Genomic DNA, 18,242 nt, shown 5'->3' with positions numbered 1-18,242 from the left:
ATCCTCCTCCTTCTTTCTTTCTCTTAGTATTCTCTTAGTATTTTTTCTTTAAACATTTCTTATTAAAAATTATTATTCTTCTATTTATACGCGCGTGGACGATTAGAATAAAAGTGAGGTTAGGGTAATTGTAATTTGGGCGAGAATTTCGTCAAGGGTTTTTGTCGGGATGTCTTTCGTAATTATGAAAGAAAAAGTGTATGTAATCTATCATTTCGATAGGTTTGTTAGTGTTAAGCATAGAAAATTATAGTAGTATTTACGAAACAACTGTCACGCGACCCATGGTGGACGTTGCAGAAAAATCCTTCACACGATTTCGAGCTACTCGAATTAATGACCGTTGGCAATTAAGCCAACTTTCCGAATGGCCAATTGCCAGCGTTTTGGAGGTTGCCTTGAACGCAATGTTGAAGCGATTTTAATAATTCCAGTCACAAAATTAATTGAAATTTCTGTGCAAAAATATTTTTTTAATATTTAATTATTTCTCAGAATCATTAAAACTAATTTGAATTAATAAAAGATTCTGGTTATCATTGATTAAAGATCTGTTTCGTATTAGATAGATGTATATTATAGACAGAAAAATAACATTGTTTCTAATAATGATAATATATGTTTCTCAACTCAAAGATTTAATTTTTCGAATACATTAAAAATCATGGGATGAAAGCCGGGAAAATTAAATCGTGACTCGTTTCGATGTCGAGAATCGTGTCTGATCTTCAAAACTTGCATACCGATCGAGGACAAATCGTGACACGAATCGGCGAACTTTGATGACATTTATCGGCTGATTTCACGATTTTCCTGTTGGGAAAACTTCGAAAAAATCTTCGCATTCATGACTTCCGCCACTTTCATCGGCGCGCATCGGCCATCGATAAGTTATGCAAATTCACTTGAACGATGAATTTCATTCTGTTTGAGCCTCGTTCGACCAAGAGCTCGGTTATATTTATTCTGCAAATTTAAAATTGCGATTTTAAAAGAAATTTCAGAAAATATATATATATCTAATCTACACAAAATGGATCAAAGATCATTTCGTAGAATTCGAAAATGAGATAAAATAGATCGGAAATTATAAAAATAGACTTTGTTTTTTTAAAAAAAATCGTTGCATATTAAATTTAAGTATTATTACCGTTAATAGTAGGAAAAACTCATCGAATGACGCTATTGATGGGAGGAAAAACGACGAAGAAAAAAATAACATTAGCGAGTTAAGGAAGTTCTTTGATGTACGCGGAACATTCACAACCTTGATAGGGCATTGCCCCAACATCTTGCAGAGACAGACGAGAACGTGGTAATGTACGTGCTCAGCTGAGATCTCCAAGAGTCGACGAGAATTATCGCTTAACTCGGTCTAGAAAGTGGAAAAATATTCGTTTACAACACGTGCCATGGTAAAACGTCCTTCTGTTCTTTCTATCGAAATTTTCATCGAAATTGGCGCGGTTGTTGATCGTGTCGAGCAACTTTACCATGCTTCTCTCGATCGCAGTATAAAGGAAGATCCGTGAAACGATAGCACGCAAAGAAATTACGTAACAAAATATTCTCTCTTACGTTGTTAATTGAAAGCGAAGCTTTTCTTTCATCTTTTCTTCTGCTTCATCTCACGTGTAAAGCGAAATGATGATGATGATGATGACGACGATGAGTAGTTAATTTAATTGTTAATTTAATTGGATATAAGAATCTTTTGTTATAAAAAGATGAATCTGTTGATTAAATTTGTGATTACTGTTAAGTAATTTTTGAAAAGGTGGCCATTTTTAAAGAATATGTTGAGTAATATGAAAGTAACATATAATTATCCTATATATTTTAACTACATGATGGACTTTTAAATTATAATTTTTTCATATAACAATTAAACCGTATAAAATAATATCTAAAAGAATTTCAATTTTCTCCTCCTTCAATCTACATACATAATTTTTAATTATTCTTTCAAACGCGATGTAGTATAGATTATGGATATCAATTGATTTTATCAGTGTCATAAAAATTTATCACGCATAATTCACAATAATACAGTATCGATCATTATTCTTGGAATAAAAAAAAAAAATTTTTTATTTTTCATAAGAGCACATTCGATTCTTCTTCCAATTATTATTTTCTTTATTCGTTATTTCGTCGTTGTTTGTTATCGTTAGCGAGCAAATATCGAAGGAAACAAAGAAAGATAGTCTAAAAATATTAGAAGAGAGATGGCTGCCGCGCAGATGGACAGACAGGAAGTGCCTTGCCACGTTGCTTTCTCCGAAAGACCTTTCCTCGACGTGTGAAAGCGACGATTGCCCTTAGAATTCCTTTCTCGCCGCTCTCGATTTCGTTCATTTAGATCTGAGGTCGTCGCGATAGCGAAAAACATGATATTTTTCATCGTATAAAAGAATTATTTTAAAAAAATGAAAATTAATATACGGAATCATTTTTAAATTAGATCTTTCTTACACTTTTAAAAGCTTAGAGATCGTTTTTAGAATTTTTATCCCTCTTTGATTCGAATATTGGATTTAGGCGAGGAAATAATATTTTTTTTTTTAAGAATAAGAAAGATAAAGAAGATTGTTCGAAGAAGAAATAATTTTTTATCTATTTCTTGTTACTGTTATTTTATTATTGTTTGAGGAAGCGAGTTCCCTTTGATGTTCAAAAATTTTTCAAGCGAATCTCTCACAATTCTCGAGTGGAGGGCATTTTACCCTCTTGAGAACACGAACAAACAAACTTTTTGCTGTCTTAAACAAACTTTCGCAATGTTACGTAGAAACATAGAGATACGTGATTTCGCATATGAAAAAACATCGATTATTTTGAACATAACGTAGAAAAATGGCCTTTCTAACTAATCTTTTCTAACTTATCTTCGTGTCTCTGAAAAATATTCATATTTTGTCACGACAAATTTTTTTTCCTATGTGTCTTGTTCACGACAAAGGACATGACGAATCCATTGTTTTTGGCGGGCCACCTTGTATAATGGGTTACGAAGAGAATAGGGAACACGGAGCGTACCGGTGCATTTTAATGCTCTTCTTCATCTCTGTATTCTTCGTAGAGCTGTTAAAAGATCGTTCGTTCGAATGATTTTGCCATTCACCAGAAGAGCTATTCAATGATCAGCCGTTATTCCGATAATTTTTTACAAAACATCAGTGGCTTTGTCATCTTTGTTTAATGTTTTCCCATTATCTTCTCAACCAATCATCGTCAACTGTCAAACTCGTCAATTTTTAGGAGAAAATCGACAAATCTTGAGTTTTAATATTAAGATGTGTTATATTGTCGTAATATCTCTTCACGATGACATAAGTTTGAAATATAATTAATTTTTTATAAACTGTTCTTGCGAAATTGGTAAAATTGATAAATTTCTTTTAATATTATTAAGAAAAATTTGTAATTTGCTCCATAAAGAAAAAAAAAAATTAGCAGAAGACGTTTAAATAAAAGTGACAAATGAAATTACGTATAATTAATTAATTTTACAAATATCTAACCTCGATACTTTTTTTTATGAGCGGTACCTTTCAAAGAGTGAATTCACTCCAAAAAAAGAAATTCTTCCATAGAAGGAAGTCCAATTGCCGCACGCAGGTGTTTCTTTTCACCAACTAGAGGTGCTAGAAAGACAAATCGTTCTCGTCCATCGGGAGTTGTTTGTTTAACCTTCTCTCACGGTTATTTTTTTCTTCCCATTCCCAATCAATTCAATCGCGTGACTCAACGACTCGTCCAACGATCCAGAGTCGTCCAACCTAACCTATTCAACACCTTGCCCAGAGCTCTTAATCGTTGTGCGCCAAGAATATTCGATCAACGCTCGCGTGGGACAATTTGATCGAATATTATCACCGATTATTATGATCTTCGTCACACGTTCCAACCATGTTCGTTCACAATCTAGAAAACGAATACATTCGTACGTGCCGCTCATTCTGTATGGTAATATTCCTGTTCCAAGGGCGAAGATTACCGAAGTGAGTCGAGTTACTGAAACTCGAGCACGATCGGTAACATTCGCACAGTGGGGTGATCATTCGTCTTAGTGACACTTTAAACGTCGCGTCGCGTTCGTTTGATTGTTAGTTGCGAAAGTCGAAGATGAGCAAGATTGTCCTGCTCATCTTTTTACCGTGTTTGTCGCGAATATAGGGGTCGAATTGCGTAATACCAAGTAGTATTTAGAAATGACCTGGCGAGTACACGAGAAATCTGTCTGGCCAATTGCCTTCGACATGTCCACGAATCGCGCGTGATTCGAATTGGAAAAGAGTTCGGATCACTCGTCCTAGACATCGTTCGTGACTGATGGTGGAATCGCGATGATGATGGTATTTATAAAACGAAGTTGAATTAATTTTTGAACATTTAAGATTATTTTATATTGTGCGTATACATATATCTTTTATTGTATCGTGTATCTTAAGAAGTAACGGAATTGTTTGTTTATTAGACAAATTATTATTAGTACGGTTTTGTTTCACCAGAGTGCGCAATAAGCACTAAACAATAATCTGGAAAGTTGCGTCATTAACGAATGCAAAAAAGTTTAAGGGAGTTTTCAATTAAACAACAATCATCAATTTCCGGTAATTGTAACGAGATAAATCAACAGATGCACGCGAAATTCCTGTCGTTACGAGGCTCACGAAGGATGCAGAATTATATAACGGAACCATGTTATTGGATGCAATTATCGCATTACATTGCATAACCTTGCTACTTTAAAGTAATCTTCGTGTTCGCACGCTTAACCGATCTTCCTAAATTGCTTCTTTATGCAAAAAAGAATAATTTTTATTTGGATTACACACACAAGATCCTGGAATTACTAAGTATATCCTTACGATCAAATTGCAATGATAGTTGAGTAGAAAATTCTTCGCTGAAAATTCTTTATCCGATGAAGTTTCTTTTTCTTTTTTCAGCAAATTTCTCGGTTTATTTCTTTTTTCCCCCCGAGAGTTCAAACTCTCGACAAAACAGCTCAAAACAATCCAAACGGAATGCCTTTATCTGAATTCCTTTAAAATAACCAAACGAGTTTTCACTATTTCAATTTCTAATTTCTCTCATTCAAATGCACGATACACATTCCTAATTCCTCTCAAAACTTTACAAATTTTAAACTTTACAACTTAACTTTTTGTTAATTAAAGAGAGGAGGGGAGGAAAAGGAATAGGAAGAAATATTCGTAGAATTCGTTATTACATCTCGTCTCTTCGATTCTTCGTCGTGGAGGCCGTCGTAGGATGCGCCACGAGTCATCCATGCGTGCCCTCCATTACTGGTTTCTCGCGCCACGATTTCACGTTTATACGTTCGATCGACCAATGTTTCCGCGGTTTTTCACGCGTCGTACGGTATATCGCATTAAAATCAAAAACGTCACCGACGATTCCACGCATCCTCTCGATGAAGTTGCATAACGGAATTACGCCGGTCTTGGGTATACGATTACCAGAAACAAGTAGAACATCCGGAGACGTTTTTGTCTCGGTTCTATCTATCCGTGCCGGGGCATTCAATCTTTATTTAACCCGTTATTACCCATGGACCAGTTCACGTCACGCGGTACACCATAATTCTGTTATCTAATATTCGAGGCAACATCGTTGGACGGCGATACGCGTTAACGAGCCGGCGAGTATACGAGGAACCGTTAGAAACTCGTAGAGAATTTTTCGATCTTCCTCCTCAGTGGATACCTGTTTTCTAATATTCTATCTTCCTGATATTACTTGGCGATCGTCCATGAATATGTCTAATATAAACAGGGAATATAAGAGTATTCGTTGCAATTTCTGCGCAGAGTTGAACATTATTTTACTTTTAATTCACTTTACTACTCGTTTTGAATTGAAATTAAACAGATGCATATTATAAAATGGAAGAATTATAACGTGTTAATTACAAATCTTTCGAAAAGGATCATTGCAAACATCTGATCTAATCGTCTTCGTCTGTCGAGACGATGAAAAAGAAGCGATTATCGATTATTCGCGTGAAAGGATAATAGTCACACTCACAGAGATCGTAGTTCCATTATTTGGCCGATTGTTTAAGAGGTTTTGATCGAGTTTCGAATTACTCGACGTGTGTTAAACGAAAAAAAAAAAAAAAAAATTACGATGTTGGAATCGTTGAATTTAAGTAATTACGAGGAGTAAATTATCACGAAGGAGGCTTCGTGTTTCGCAAGTTAAACGACCGACATAGCGGAATCGGTATCGATGCCGGTCTAAGGTCTAACCTCAGAGTATTAAGCGTTTCGTAACGACGAAAGGTCACTATGCTGATGTACCGTGAAGAGAGACGTCGACTGCCACTCGTTCTGCTATACATCCTTTCCCATAGCCTTTCTCTTTCACCACGAGGATTCTCCCTACTGCCTTACCCGTACTTTCCCGTCATCCTCCACTCGTTGACGCTCGTAGACGAGTTTGTTCACATTTTCATTTTTGTTAATTATAAATATTGCGTTGATTTCGTCAATTCAACAGTAAATCGTTGATTTTTTACTCGATTCCATTTTTCATATCTTTTATCTCTCTTTTTCTCTCTCCTTCTCTTTTAAATAATATCCTTTGCATTTTTAATTCTTATTTCTTTGTATTTTTTTTTTCTGAAAAAAGAGGTTTCTTTATGAAAATTTTCACGTAAACCTTTTAGTTTATAATTTTCTCCATTTGTCTCCATTTTTTAAATTTTCCTTTTTTTTTTTTTTTTTCTTATGAAAGCACATTCGCTTTTTCTTCTCTCCTCTTCTTTAACTTTTTTTCTTTTTTGCTCCCAAATCTTAAGAAGTTGGTCGTTCAAGAATTTTCCAAGTTTAAAAGTAATTTATTAAAATGGATCAAACGTGTTCACTTTCTATTCACTCCTTTTTTAAAATCTCAAATTCGAGACGCTTTTTTACTGCTTTTGAATTTAAACTTTTTCGAAACTTGTTTCCGATTTATCTTGATTCGACCTTGAAAATTGATTATTGGTCAAGGGCAGAACGATGATCGATTAGAGGAGTCGATGGCCTATCGGAAAAAAAACCTGTCTCACAATCGGTCCAAGGAATTTGGCGAGGAGAGAGATTAATTCCACGAAAGAAATGTTTCATCCATCTCAATTGGATATACGCGAAAGAAAACATATTTAAATGCTACTGAAGAAGTAGCTGTACTCGAATACCTGTTCGTAACCACAAAACCTGATGATGTTATTTTTAGCACTTATACTTGCTGCTGTCAATCTCTCATATTTCTTAACTATTTCTCATTGTTTATCTCCCCTTTGTTTTTCTCAATCCTTTTTTCTTCACACATTTTTTTTTTTATCAATCCTTTCGAAAATTACTTTGTTTCGTGTAAAATTTTTCTGTCTTTATAATACCTCTTATCAATAGTTACAATTTTCGAAAAGAATCATATTAGTCCAATATAAAAAAAGAAAATTCTCAATCCATACTTCAACATTTCAATCTTCTTCTATCGCATCGCGTTTGAAAATTACTTTCGATAAACATCCCGTTAAGGATAATCATTATCATCCCATATTATTTTATCATCAATCTTTTCTATCACGTTTCCACGATCTCCACGAAGCAATTTCATATTCTCGAAGGACATTGACCTCAAAATCGACTCATCATCGTCTCATGATTCCTACCAATCAAGAGACACCGTTCGGATCGATTTCGCCGGTAAATCTTGATCCCCCGATGAAAGTTCGAGCATTGTTCGTAGATTGTAGCCAAGGGTAAATTTCCATTTTGATGGGACGCAGCTGTTCGCGTGTGTACCACACGGGGCCCGTTAGATCGTTACGTAAACGAGATCGTTCCGGACGATCGAGACTCTCTCGAGACTTGGACGGAATTCCGAGACGAACCTCGACTTTGTAATGAACTGAGGGTGGAAGAGGATGGACGGTGAATTTTTATTATTAAAAATTGGTCGATTCGATTTTTCTGAAAAATTTTCCTTTTAACTTTTCTTTTCGAATTTCTTCTCGTTTACAACAAATTTAGATTAATATATATATATTTTTTTTTTTTTGGAGAATGTACGATAAAAATTAGAATTCTTTTCAGTTTTGTATAAATAATCTCTTCTTAGATATGTAATCGGTAAAAGGGATTGTTTATAATAATTATATTTGAGATCTTGGAAATAGAAATCGTTCGATTTGTCGAGACTACGCAACGGGCGTATGTAAGCTTTCCAGAGTGAAATTTTCGTATTTCAACTTTCATTTTCAATATTTTCTTACAACAATACGTCGATCTTGACGTTTTAATTTATTATTAATTGTTAATACATTGCAAATAAATTTTATTTATAATTTACGTGATTATCTTTAGAATATTACACGCCGCCCATCCATTATAAGCAAATTGCATAAGTAGCTAATATATGAAGACAATTTTAACAATCATTCAAAAGTATTTATTATTTTGTAAACTTTAAACTTTAAAGACATTCTAATAAATTAATTTTTTTAATCGTGTAATAATATATTCATCAATTTCAAGCATTTATCTAGCATCAAAAGATTTATTCAATTCGCTTAGTAATTTCTTATATAAGAGGTATCCTCTTTTTTCTTTTTCTTTTTTTTTTTTTACGAACAATCATCTTATAAACTTCCCTTCCTTGACTGTTAATTTGTATTCTGCACATAGTCAGCCCAAACGCGGCATGGTCGACATTCGTATTATTTTACCAAGGTATTTTATGCCCACCTTCTCCTGGTCACGTGCGAATTTATTTATAGGAACAAAACACCGTTATTAACATACGAATTGATCCTGCCCGCGCAAACGATTGACAATTAACAAAATGTCAATGGATTCGATTAATTATTTACATAATATCGACATTCTTGTTTAATTTTTACTCAATTCTCAGGTATCGTCGAGTCACAGATTCAATAAATAAATTTTTATCCGATAAAAATCGTGTCAACAGCTTCTTTAATTATTATTAAAAAATATGCACATCTTTTGTTTTTTTTTCTTTAAAGAGTCGAATAATGATCTTAAAAATGAAAAATTTCGAAATTCTCTCGAGACTGACTGGGATAATAAGTTTCAAATTAATTTTTGCAATATTAGTTATCTTTTTTTATTATTTTTTTTAATATCGAAATTATTTATACTATACTATAATAATTCATTTTGAATATTATTTTTCGAGCTTTTATCATATTAAAAAAACTTTTCTCGTCCATCCATCTAACAATTAAAATTATCTAACAATTAAAGTTATTGAGAATTAAAAAATCATTCGAAGATGAATAGAGAAAGCGTCACTTTCTACGCTCGAACATGCTCGAACATTTGCGACAGAAATTATTGCTTCTAGATCGACAGATTGCGCGTACCATTTGTTACATGTTCAATGATAAATATTAACGATTTCCTCGTTCCTCCTGTGGCATTATATTTGCAAATTTGGTCGTAGCCGCGTATTAAATTATAAATGAAATATCAGAGGATTGAAACATCGAAAATGCATTTGCTGTGTCCACATTAATAAACGTTCAGATTTATGGTAAAATTGTGAAAGTAGCGATGATTGAAGTGGTAGTGGGAAGGATGGCCTTGAATGATCATAATCTCTACCATAACTATACATATATATATATATATATATATATAGAAAGAATACGTGCTGTAGAACATTATATATAAGAATCGGGTAAAAGTTAAACCCGTACGATTTCGCTTAAGGGAGTATAGAGATCGGTGAAAATTTTTCAAATCTTCTCCAATATCTCAAAAATAAAAAAAAAAAAACAAAAATTTCATCGATACGATATATCTATATATCTCAATATGTACGATATCCGATTTATTATTACATCACACAGATTTTAATAAACAATTTTCAAACGAGGGGAATTTATATCAGCGGGTTCTCATCGAAAGTTTAATAAACACGCGCCAATAGCCAATATACAACTTTCATCATGAACACGTTCCAATTTACCGATCCGTGTATTTGGCCGTGTAAACGCGTTTTAAAGGTACCGTTTACAGAAAAGCCGATGCGGCCGGCCGGTTGGTGCTCTTCATCGGCCCATGAAATCAATGGATAGCTTAAAGCAATCAACAGCCTGGAAAACCCGTCGTTCCGCCGCCCTAACGAGCGGAATTTTCTATTTACCAGAAAACGGTCGATTACCTGATCGCCAGTTTAAACAATTCGAAATAATTCGAAGTGAATTTGCCATGCTCGACTTACGATCGCGCGGCTATCGATTTCCCCGCCAATTTTTACAATGTAAACGACGAGATTTAGATTGACGAGGATGGAGATGTACGATCGACGATGCTTGATGCTATCAAGCGACGGAACAAATTGACGGTATAAATGCCTTTTCTTCTTCCATTACGATCGGTCCATTGGACACGAGGATGTTAACACGTTGAGAGGTTACGCGTTGAGAGGTTGATGACTTTTTACTTTCTGTTTCTCGTCAATCATCTTCGAATCTTCGAGAGGATTACATTTTTGATTAAAGGTCTTCTAAAGAACTTCTTCTAATCGATCTTTAATTCAATGATATTTGCAAAATGTATCCTCGCATAAAAATATATTTCTATAAACAATCTCCCCTAATCGACATTTCCCTCCAGCTAAAAAGTTAAAAATAAAAGCTTGCCGGGGAAAATTTTCGAAAATTTTCGATGAACCCTAAGAAATCGAGTAATCGATAAAAACTTTCCAATCCTCGTTGGGCAAGTTTCTATCAAATATATCAGGCTCGAAGGAAACGCGTAAGGAACTCTCTCGATAAATTATCGAGCGTTCCAACGAGGAAAGGAACGAGTGAAGCAGGATCGAGGTGAATTACCTCGGAAATCGAGGCAGTATCGCGATCGTTCTCAAGGCGAATAACACACAGAAATAACAGCCCTGTGTAGATTGTATAGGACGGAAGCCGGGTGAAACGTGCGGCCGAGCAGGAAACCCGTGCTCGCCTTCGAAGGTAACGCGAGCCAAGGTCGTTCTACGTCCGAGAACCGCTTTTCGAAACGGCCTCTTGGTGGAAACGATCCTCCGGTGGAAAGTTGGTCTTTCACCCGCAACCCAGCCTCGCGTTACCATTCGATTACGTCGCTGGCCGCTGATTTTGCTCGACAGACTTACTGGAAATATTATGTCGTAAACGCGAAATAAATAATCATTTAATTCCCTCGAACGATCTCTCTAAATCGGCAAAAATGATCCGATTAAAAATATTCCTGCCACGTTCGAATCGTTGGTTGGTTAAAGAAGGATCATTAAGTAAATTGCGTGTAATAAAGAAAATTAGTTTTAAGAAGGGGTCGGTAATGGGATTTTGAGCGTGGGTTAATGATATTTAAATTGCGTTAAGATTTATTTCCCTTTAAGAGAATTGAGAATCGAAGTAGTACCAATTTTGTTGCCGCGTGTAGTATATAGCTTTTTTCTTTTTTCTTTTTTTTTCTTTTTTCTTTTTGGAATATTATATTGGAAAACCTGCAGTCTCGATAGATCGAGAATATCGAGTAATATGAATCACGGATCGTATCTTAGTGCACGTCAGTTCTTATTATTATTATGCGACTTTAAACGCGAGCGTGGACGTGTAAAACGAGATATTTCGAACACACGCAATAGTTATCGCGGACATGAAACGTTAATAGAAGACAATCAATGGCCGCGCACGTGCACCGATGTGTATCGATGCGCTTCAATAAGTACTGTCTGCAATTTTCCGCGATGACGAAGAAGGGAGGGGAGTTTTACTTTCGACATTGAGCTTAGCTCACGATCAAAAAATTTTTGACCATTTTTAGACGTTCTATTTCTCATATTCCATCCGGGATGGAAAGTATAAGTAGGGATAATTTATCGATGAATTTGTAATATTCCCATGAATGAAATTTAAATATATTAATAGAAATTACATATTTGTTATTCTATATCGAGTACAGAAAATATAATTCAATATTATTCAGATTTTTCTATCCAGTGATCAATAGTTGATGGAATTTTTCTTAAAACAAATTTAAAATTTCAAATCAAAAAATTCATTTTAATCTAAAATTATCAATTCTTTATCATTATTCCTAATACCTCTTTTGATGCCTCTTTATTTCTTTAATGCCTCATAGTCTGTATAAATTACACACATACACACGCACATACATTTCTTCACTGACGTAAAAGTATTACCATTCTCTTAATTGTTCTTCAGTTTCCGCTAACTATAATTTAATTCGAATTACTTAAACCGCATAAATACGCGCACGAGCCTCGGTCGTTTCTCTTTATTGCACGATGATCACTGTCTAAGAAAGTATTCGATCAAATTATGGACAAGAAACTCTTACGAAATATCTCTTATTTATTTTATAAATCAATCTCGAGTAATAAATCTCGAGAGAATTAGGCTAGAAAAATTTTAATCTTTTTTTTGAGAAACGCTTAACATCTTAACAAATAGTGAATATTATTAATTTCATTTCTGGGATAAAATCTGCTATTTGTTTCCCCTCGGTTATTTCAAGATCTCTTACGTAGAACTTTTCTGCGATCGAACGAACGTCCGTTCAAATGAATTACAGTGTTACAGTCGATTGGTAGATTAATGATGGAGAATATAGTTGGGTGGTGTCAATCAATGTCTGTAATAATGACGTATAATCATAGGCATTGATTTCTTTGGATGGTTAAAATTAGCAGCGGTTAACCTTTGCTCCTTAACATTCTTTTGAATTTCCCGCGCAATGATTTTTAACCTTTTCGTATATATATATATATATATACGTGTATACGTATATTTATTATTTCGTAGGGAACGTATTTGAATATTGCATCTTCTTACTTTCTTATTACTTACCTTCTTATTAGAGTAAAGGAGCTAATCATCGGTACAAACTGGTGTAATAACTTTCGTAATATAAGAAAGTTACTGTAATAACTTTTTATTTAACCAATATGGCGAAAGAATCCAGAGAACGTTTCAGATACTTCTTTCTTAAAGTGAATATTGAATTTTTATTTAATCCAAGTTGTAATTTCATAAAATAACAATATATACAATAAAGTAATTTCGATCATTATCCTTCTTTTCTTCCTTCAATTTCAATTTTATTATATATTTCTATAAAGCTGGGATAGAAATTGTAAGATTCTGTAAATAAATACAGTTTAACAATTTATTTGTTGATACAGGCTAATAGTTTAGTTTAACAAAAAATTATATTTTAAAATACAAAAATAGATTCGAACGTTTTGTAGATATTTCCATTAAATAATCAAACACTCTAGAAGAGTAACTGCAAATACGAGAGTTCTCCAATGTTAAACAATGTAATCTCCCTTCGAAATTTGCCAATTCCATGGTTTGGATATATCTCAAACGATGAGTCAACGTTTGTTAACGTAGATGTGAGAATAATTATCGATCGCGTAACTCTCACAGAACGAATTCACGTATCTGTTAAATGAAACCGACGTGATGTTTCTTAAAAAAAATGTTTCATGTTTCACGATGAAAATGGATTTAACGAGTGAAAAAGATATCCGTTTTTTTCTTTTTTTTTTGTGAAAAAAAAAGTTGTTTTCGTTGCAATTTTTTCTGTGTTTATTAATATATTATAATCGTTTATTAATTTAATCGCGGATTTTCTCGTTTTTTTTCTGAATTATATCTGTAGACAAATTATAGATAAACATAGAAAAGGAATTTATACATTTTTTATCAAAATGAATTTATCAAGTATTTTCATAATCATATAAATTGCCCTTGTTCTAGATTCATCATAAATTTATTAAAATTAAACAGATGTAAATTATTCTTCTAGGGTACTTTCACGATTATTTCATCTTAAAATTCTTTTTCCTTCTCTTGAATTTAAGAAAAAAGTGAATTATATTTCATATTTAAAAATAAGATAAGGAAATAGATAAAAATTTTCAGAATTCACGATGATGTATCGCTTTTTTAATTTTTGCTCCATCAAATTATTGCCTTTTTAACAAGATGACAAATAGAATTAACAAAATAATTGTATCATTCTACGTAAGAATTGATATCGTAACATTTAAGATTGTTAAATTATTATTATTGATATATTATTATTGATATATTGATATAACAATTATTATTGATATAGGAAACGAAACTTCAACAAATCCATCGATTTATAGAATTTTTACGATTAGTTGATTATTTCGATTCAATATAAAGAATTTTTTATATCATGGAATAACAACAATCTATAAAAATGTATATTTATAATCCTTGAAATTTCTTGAATATCGAAAAATATAATTTGGAGTAGAGAAATTTTTTGATACATTATTAACATACATTAATTTTAATAATCATCATACTTCTGATACTTCGATTCTCGATATTAATTTTTCTCTCGAGTACTATTCTACAATATTATATTAAATTCAAGATCGTCGTGAATCACGAAAAGAATCACGTGGTTAATTCCGTTCCATGTTTCGGCTCGTGACTCGTTTATTATTTATACGAGCGTCGGGGTTGAGATAATATGTAAATTCGACGTTGACGTCTGTTTTCGCGGTGGTGAACGGACCGATCTCACCGTGCAGATCGCATGGTTCGAAGATTTATGCGTGGCCGCTCTCGAATCCGACCGGAAGCTGGCGCGAAGCCATTCGAGTTCTCGGTTCGTGCATGGATCCACAGTCCGAACTTCTCTTCGAATCTTGTGATTTATCGTATTACGGGATACCGTTAATTCGATCATCTCTCGAGAAGGTAACGATCTTTAGTGATATTTTAGCTAGAAGAGTTTTCTTAAGCAAATTTTTTCGATCAGAAATCTCTTCTTGAATATATTTTTTTAAACAAATTTTCCTTTTCCATTTTTTAATGATAGAAATCTGTTGGAGGAGGATCGATGATTGTAATCAGAATACGATGTAAAAGGAATCTTAATTTTAAACTATTTAATTTCAATCGATACAAATATTATTCTCTTACTTGTTCTCACAACTTCATCTTAACATGAAATTTGGATATTATATACAAGAATACGTAGGATTATAGAGTTCCATTGCCGATTTTGTTTTGTGTAAGTTCGATCGATCGAAAAGAACGATTGCTAGTGTAAAAAAGATTTACCAAAAATGGCGGAGAAGACGCCGCGAGAAAGTGCGCTCTGAATCGAATCGAACGAGTCGAGAAAGGGTTACTCGACATGGAACGAAAGTGAACCAATTTCTGATCGGCCGTACACGTTCCGGCGTGCACGCTCGAGAAGCTGAAATGCATCTCGCATCACGGTTCGTGGATTTCGTGGCGAACGACGAAAGGAAGAAAGAGACGAGCAAAGGAAGGAGGCCTGCACAATGAGTATATACTCCTTTTAAATATACGCAGGCGAGCAGGCTTTATATATCTTTTTGATCCTTTGATATTTTTAAAAGTCATTTTTCTTAATATTAAAATTAATTAATTGATTATGAAAATAATTGGATAAATATAAAGTTGACATTAATTTTGTCTGGAATACTTGCACTTATTTTTAGTAATTGTAAAAAATATGGAAGATTTTTTTTCTTATTGTGATCTGCGTATACGCAATTGATCGTACAACGATAATCATGATGTGATGACTTGAATTGATATGAATGTACCACTATGTTACTTAGCTTGTGTCTTAATTAAATCTGATTAATTAAATAGATATATAAAAAAAGTGACGTCTCTTTAATCTTTCGCTTTCTTCTATAATATCCAATAAGATTGTAGATCGTAAAAGATACGATAATAATAATCTTCTAAATCGATATAATTGATATTTATTTTTTTCGTTATCTTTTTTAATTTTTTTTTTCCAATACGAAGCTCGATGAAACTATAAAACAATATAAAATTATAAAATCATAAAAATGATTTACAATCTTTAACAAATTTTAAAGAATTTTATCTTTTATATGTATCGTTTTATGATACGTACGTTTCGAAGCGATTTTAAGTTATTAAAGTTTTATCTTTTTTTAAAAAAAATGTATTTCCTGCTTTTTAAATCCAATTTATGTTTTATTATGAATCGAGTTCTGCAAGCTTCACATGTGGGTGGATCTGTTTTTCCATGGCGTGATTACGAGCTATTTTTATATGCCCCATACTGTGTCTCGATTTACCATCTGTATTCTTTCTTGCTAACAGTCCGTAAAATTAGCTCATTATTTCTCATAATTAACGCTATTAATAAATTATTTGTAATATATATATATATATATATATATAGTTTATCATAGCTCCATAGATCTTCTTAATTTCTTTTCTTATATTAATCCAATATTTAATCTCTTTATTTTTTAACATTCTTATGAAAAGGGAGAATTCTTTATACTCCATTTGTTTTTACGGTGTTCATGAAATTTCCTCTTATTAGAATACGGGTAAAGAGAAGAAAATATTTTCGTCCGCTCGATTCTCCCGTGAAATTTTCGAAAGAAAGCCCGATGTGATCGATGGAAAGTTGTGAAAAATTCACGGTTCAGAAGGCAAACCGTGTGCACGGTTTTCATTAACCTACTTGATTGAAGCAAGCCTCGATTGAGCGTCGATCCGGTAGACCTCGATTGGGCCTCTTACCTTGCCATCGTGAACGTTAATGGGCGACAATGTAACATCGAGTCGAGTGCTCTCTGTTCATTACGCGCTCCTCCACTGTTATTCAAACCGAATGAAAGCGCGATATTCTTTTCCATTTGCTACCTGCGCCATTTTGACTCGCTCCGTATACGCTCGAAATGAAGTAAGAAAATGATTTATGCATCAAGGACTCGACACTTTTTCCATAAAACCTAACCTAACGTCATTAATTAAATTATGGATTTATGTTTATGCAAACTTATATAAATTTATATACAAACCGTTATTTATATATAATACCATTTGGAATAATTGCGATTTATAAAGTGTCTCATACATGACAAATTAGATAACCGCTTGCAAAACTTTGTCCGACTTTTTTAAGTTTTACGCAATTTGTTTACTTTAAGTTTTATTAATAGTTTTACGTGTTTCTTTATAATTATTAATTAAAATTAATTTACTTGTTACTCATTAGACTATCTCTTAGAGTAATTTTAAGATATGGAATTTAAAGAATTTAAAGAAAGTCATATTTGTTTTTTTTTTCTTTTTGTCAGGAAATCAACATTGAGAATTTTAATTTTTAATAATTTGGAAATTTGCTCTTCTTACATATTATCGGAAATGAATATTAGATTGATCCAATATTTCGAACTTTGTACGAGGAATTTTCAAATATCCTGTCACTGTGATACCTATCTATATACCGTTATTCATTATCACTATCACCATTTTTATCGAGTTATTCATTTTATTCACGATTATTTTTTATGGAAATGCGCCGATTATTGCCGATTATTCCTGATTTCGTTATCTCGATCGTAAAATGCGATTTATCCATGTACCCCGGTATTCGTAGCTCTCGATCACAGTTTCGGATAAGAATTTCCTCGCGATTCACGCAACCAGCATTTCCAAATCGCTTCGAATTGCGGAGGAAGATCCGAGATAACGGCACGTGTGTTATATCAACTATTATACCAACTGTTAATTAGAAGTTGGGGATTAAGAGCGAGACACTGGATTGTTTCTAAGCGATTTCGCGATGATTTCAAATTTCTTCAGAAGAAATTATACACAGTTCGATATTATTCTCGCGTGGAAATATTCTTTATTTTTATCTTTTAACTATCAGCAATACATTGTACAATTATGAAGAACTATATAATTGGTATAGAGATTGATTTCGATCGTTTGAAGATTTGCAAGGTATATATCGACACTCTTTGCTCGAAACGTTCTATTTATCTTTCTTCTCCTTGCGATTAAAATGGAAGGAAAAAACGTAATTTAGGTGATTTAGAAAACTCGATGAATGATTATGACATATCTACGTATATATGATCGAATATCATATTAATCATATTTTTTTTCTTTTTTTTTTTAGTTTCATTTACACGAGGAATTTTCGTCCAATCTTTTTGTCCAATCGTTCTGCAGACGAGTTTTCTTTTTTTTTTTTTTTTCTTCTCTACGTATTAATTAACGATTATTATCTCTATTATGAGGGGATCCTGGCCCCTGATATTCGAAGATGCGAGCTATTAATTCAGACGGTTGTTATTTTCACCCGAATAAAGCGAGACTTTCGCTT

The 18,242-nt window shown here is 33.1% G+C and overlaps 1 protein-coding gene across 3 annotated transcripts in view; it reads left to right on the top strand.

Moving 5' to 3' along the window:
- Positions 1-18,242, top strand: part of LOC122718483 — a 51,354-nt gene that overhangs the window by 4,257 nt on the left and 28,855 nt on the right. For 2 of the 3 annotated variants that reach the window (XM_043943555.1, XM_043943553.1), the window contains exon 1: positions 4,118-4,358. The exons of the other annotated variant lie outside the window; for it this stretch is intronic. The gene's annotated coding sequence lies outside the window, so the exon portion shown is untranslated. Of the gene's footprint in view, positions 1-4,117; positions 4,359-18,242 lie in introns of those variants that run through there. 3 annotated transcript variants of the gene reach the window in all.

This window comes from Apis laboriosa, unplaced genomic scaffold, assembly GCF_014066325.1.
Source record: "Apis laboriosa isolate Shangri-la unplaced genomic scaffold, ASM1406632v1 scaffold64_cov150, whole genome shotgun sequence".
Classification (NCBI taxonomy): Eukaryota; Metazoa; Arthropoda; class Insecta; order Hymenoptera; family Apidae; genus Apis; species Apis laboriosa.
This window is presented reverse-complemented; position numbering and strand designations above follow the sequence as displayed.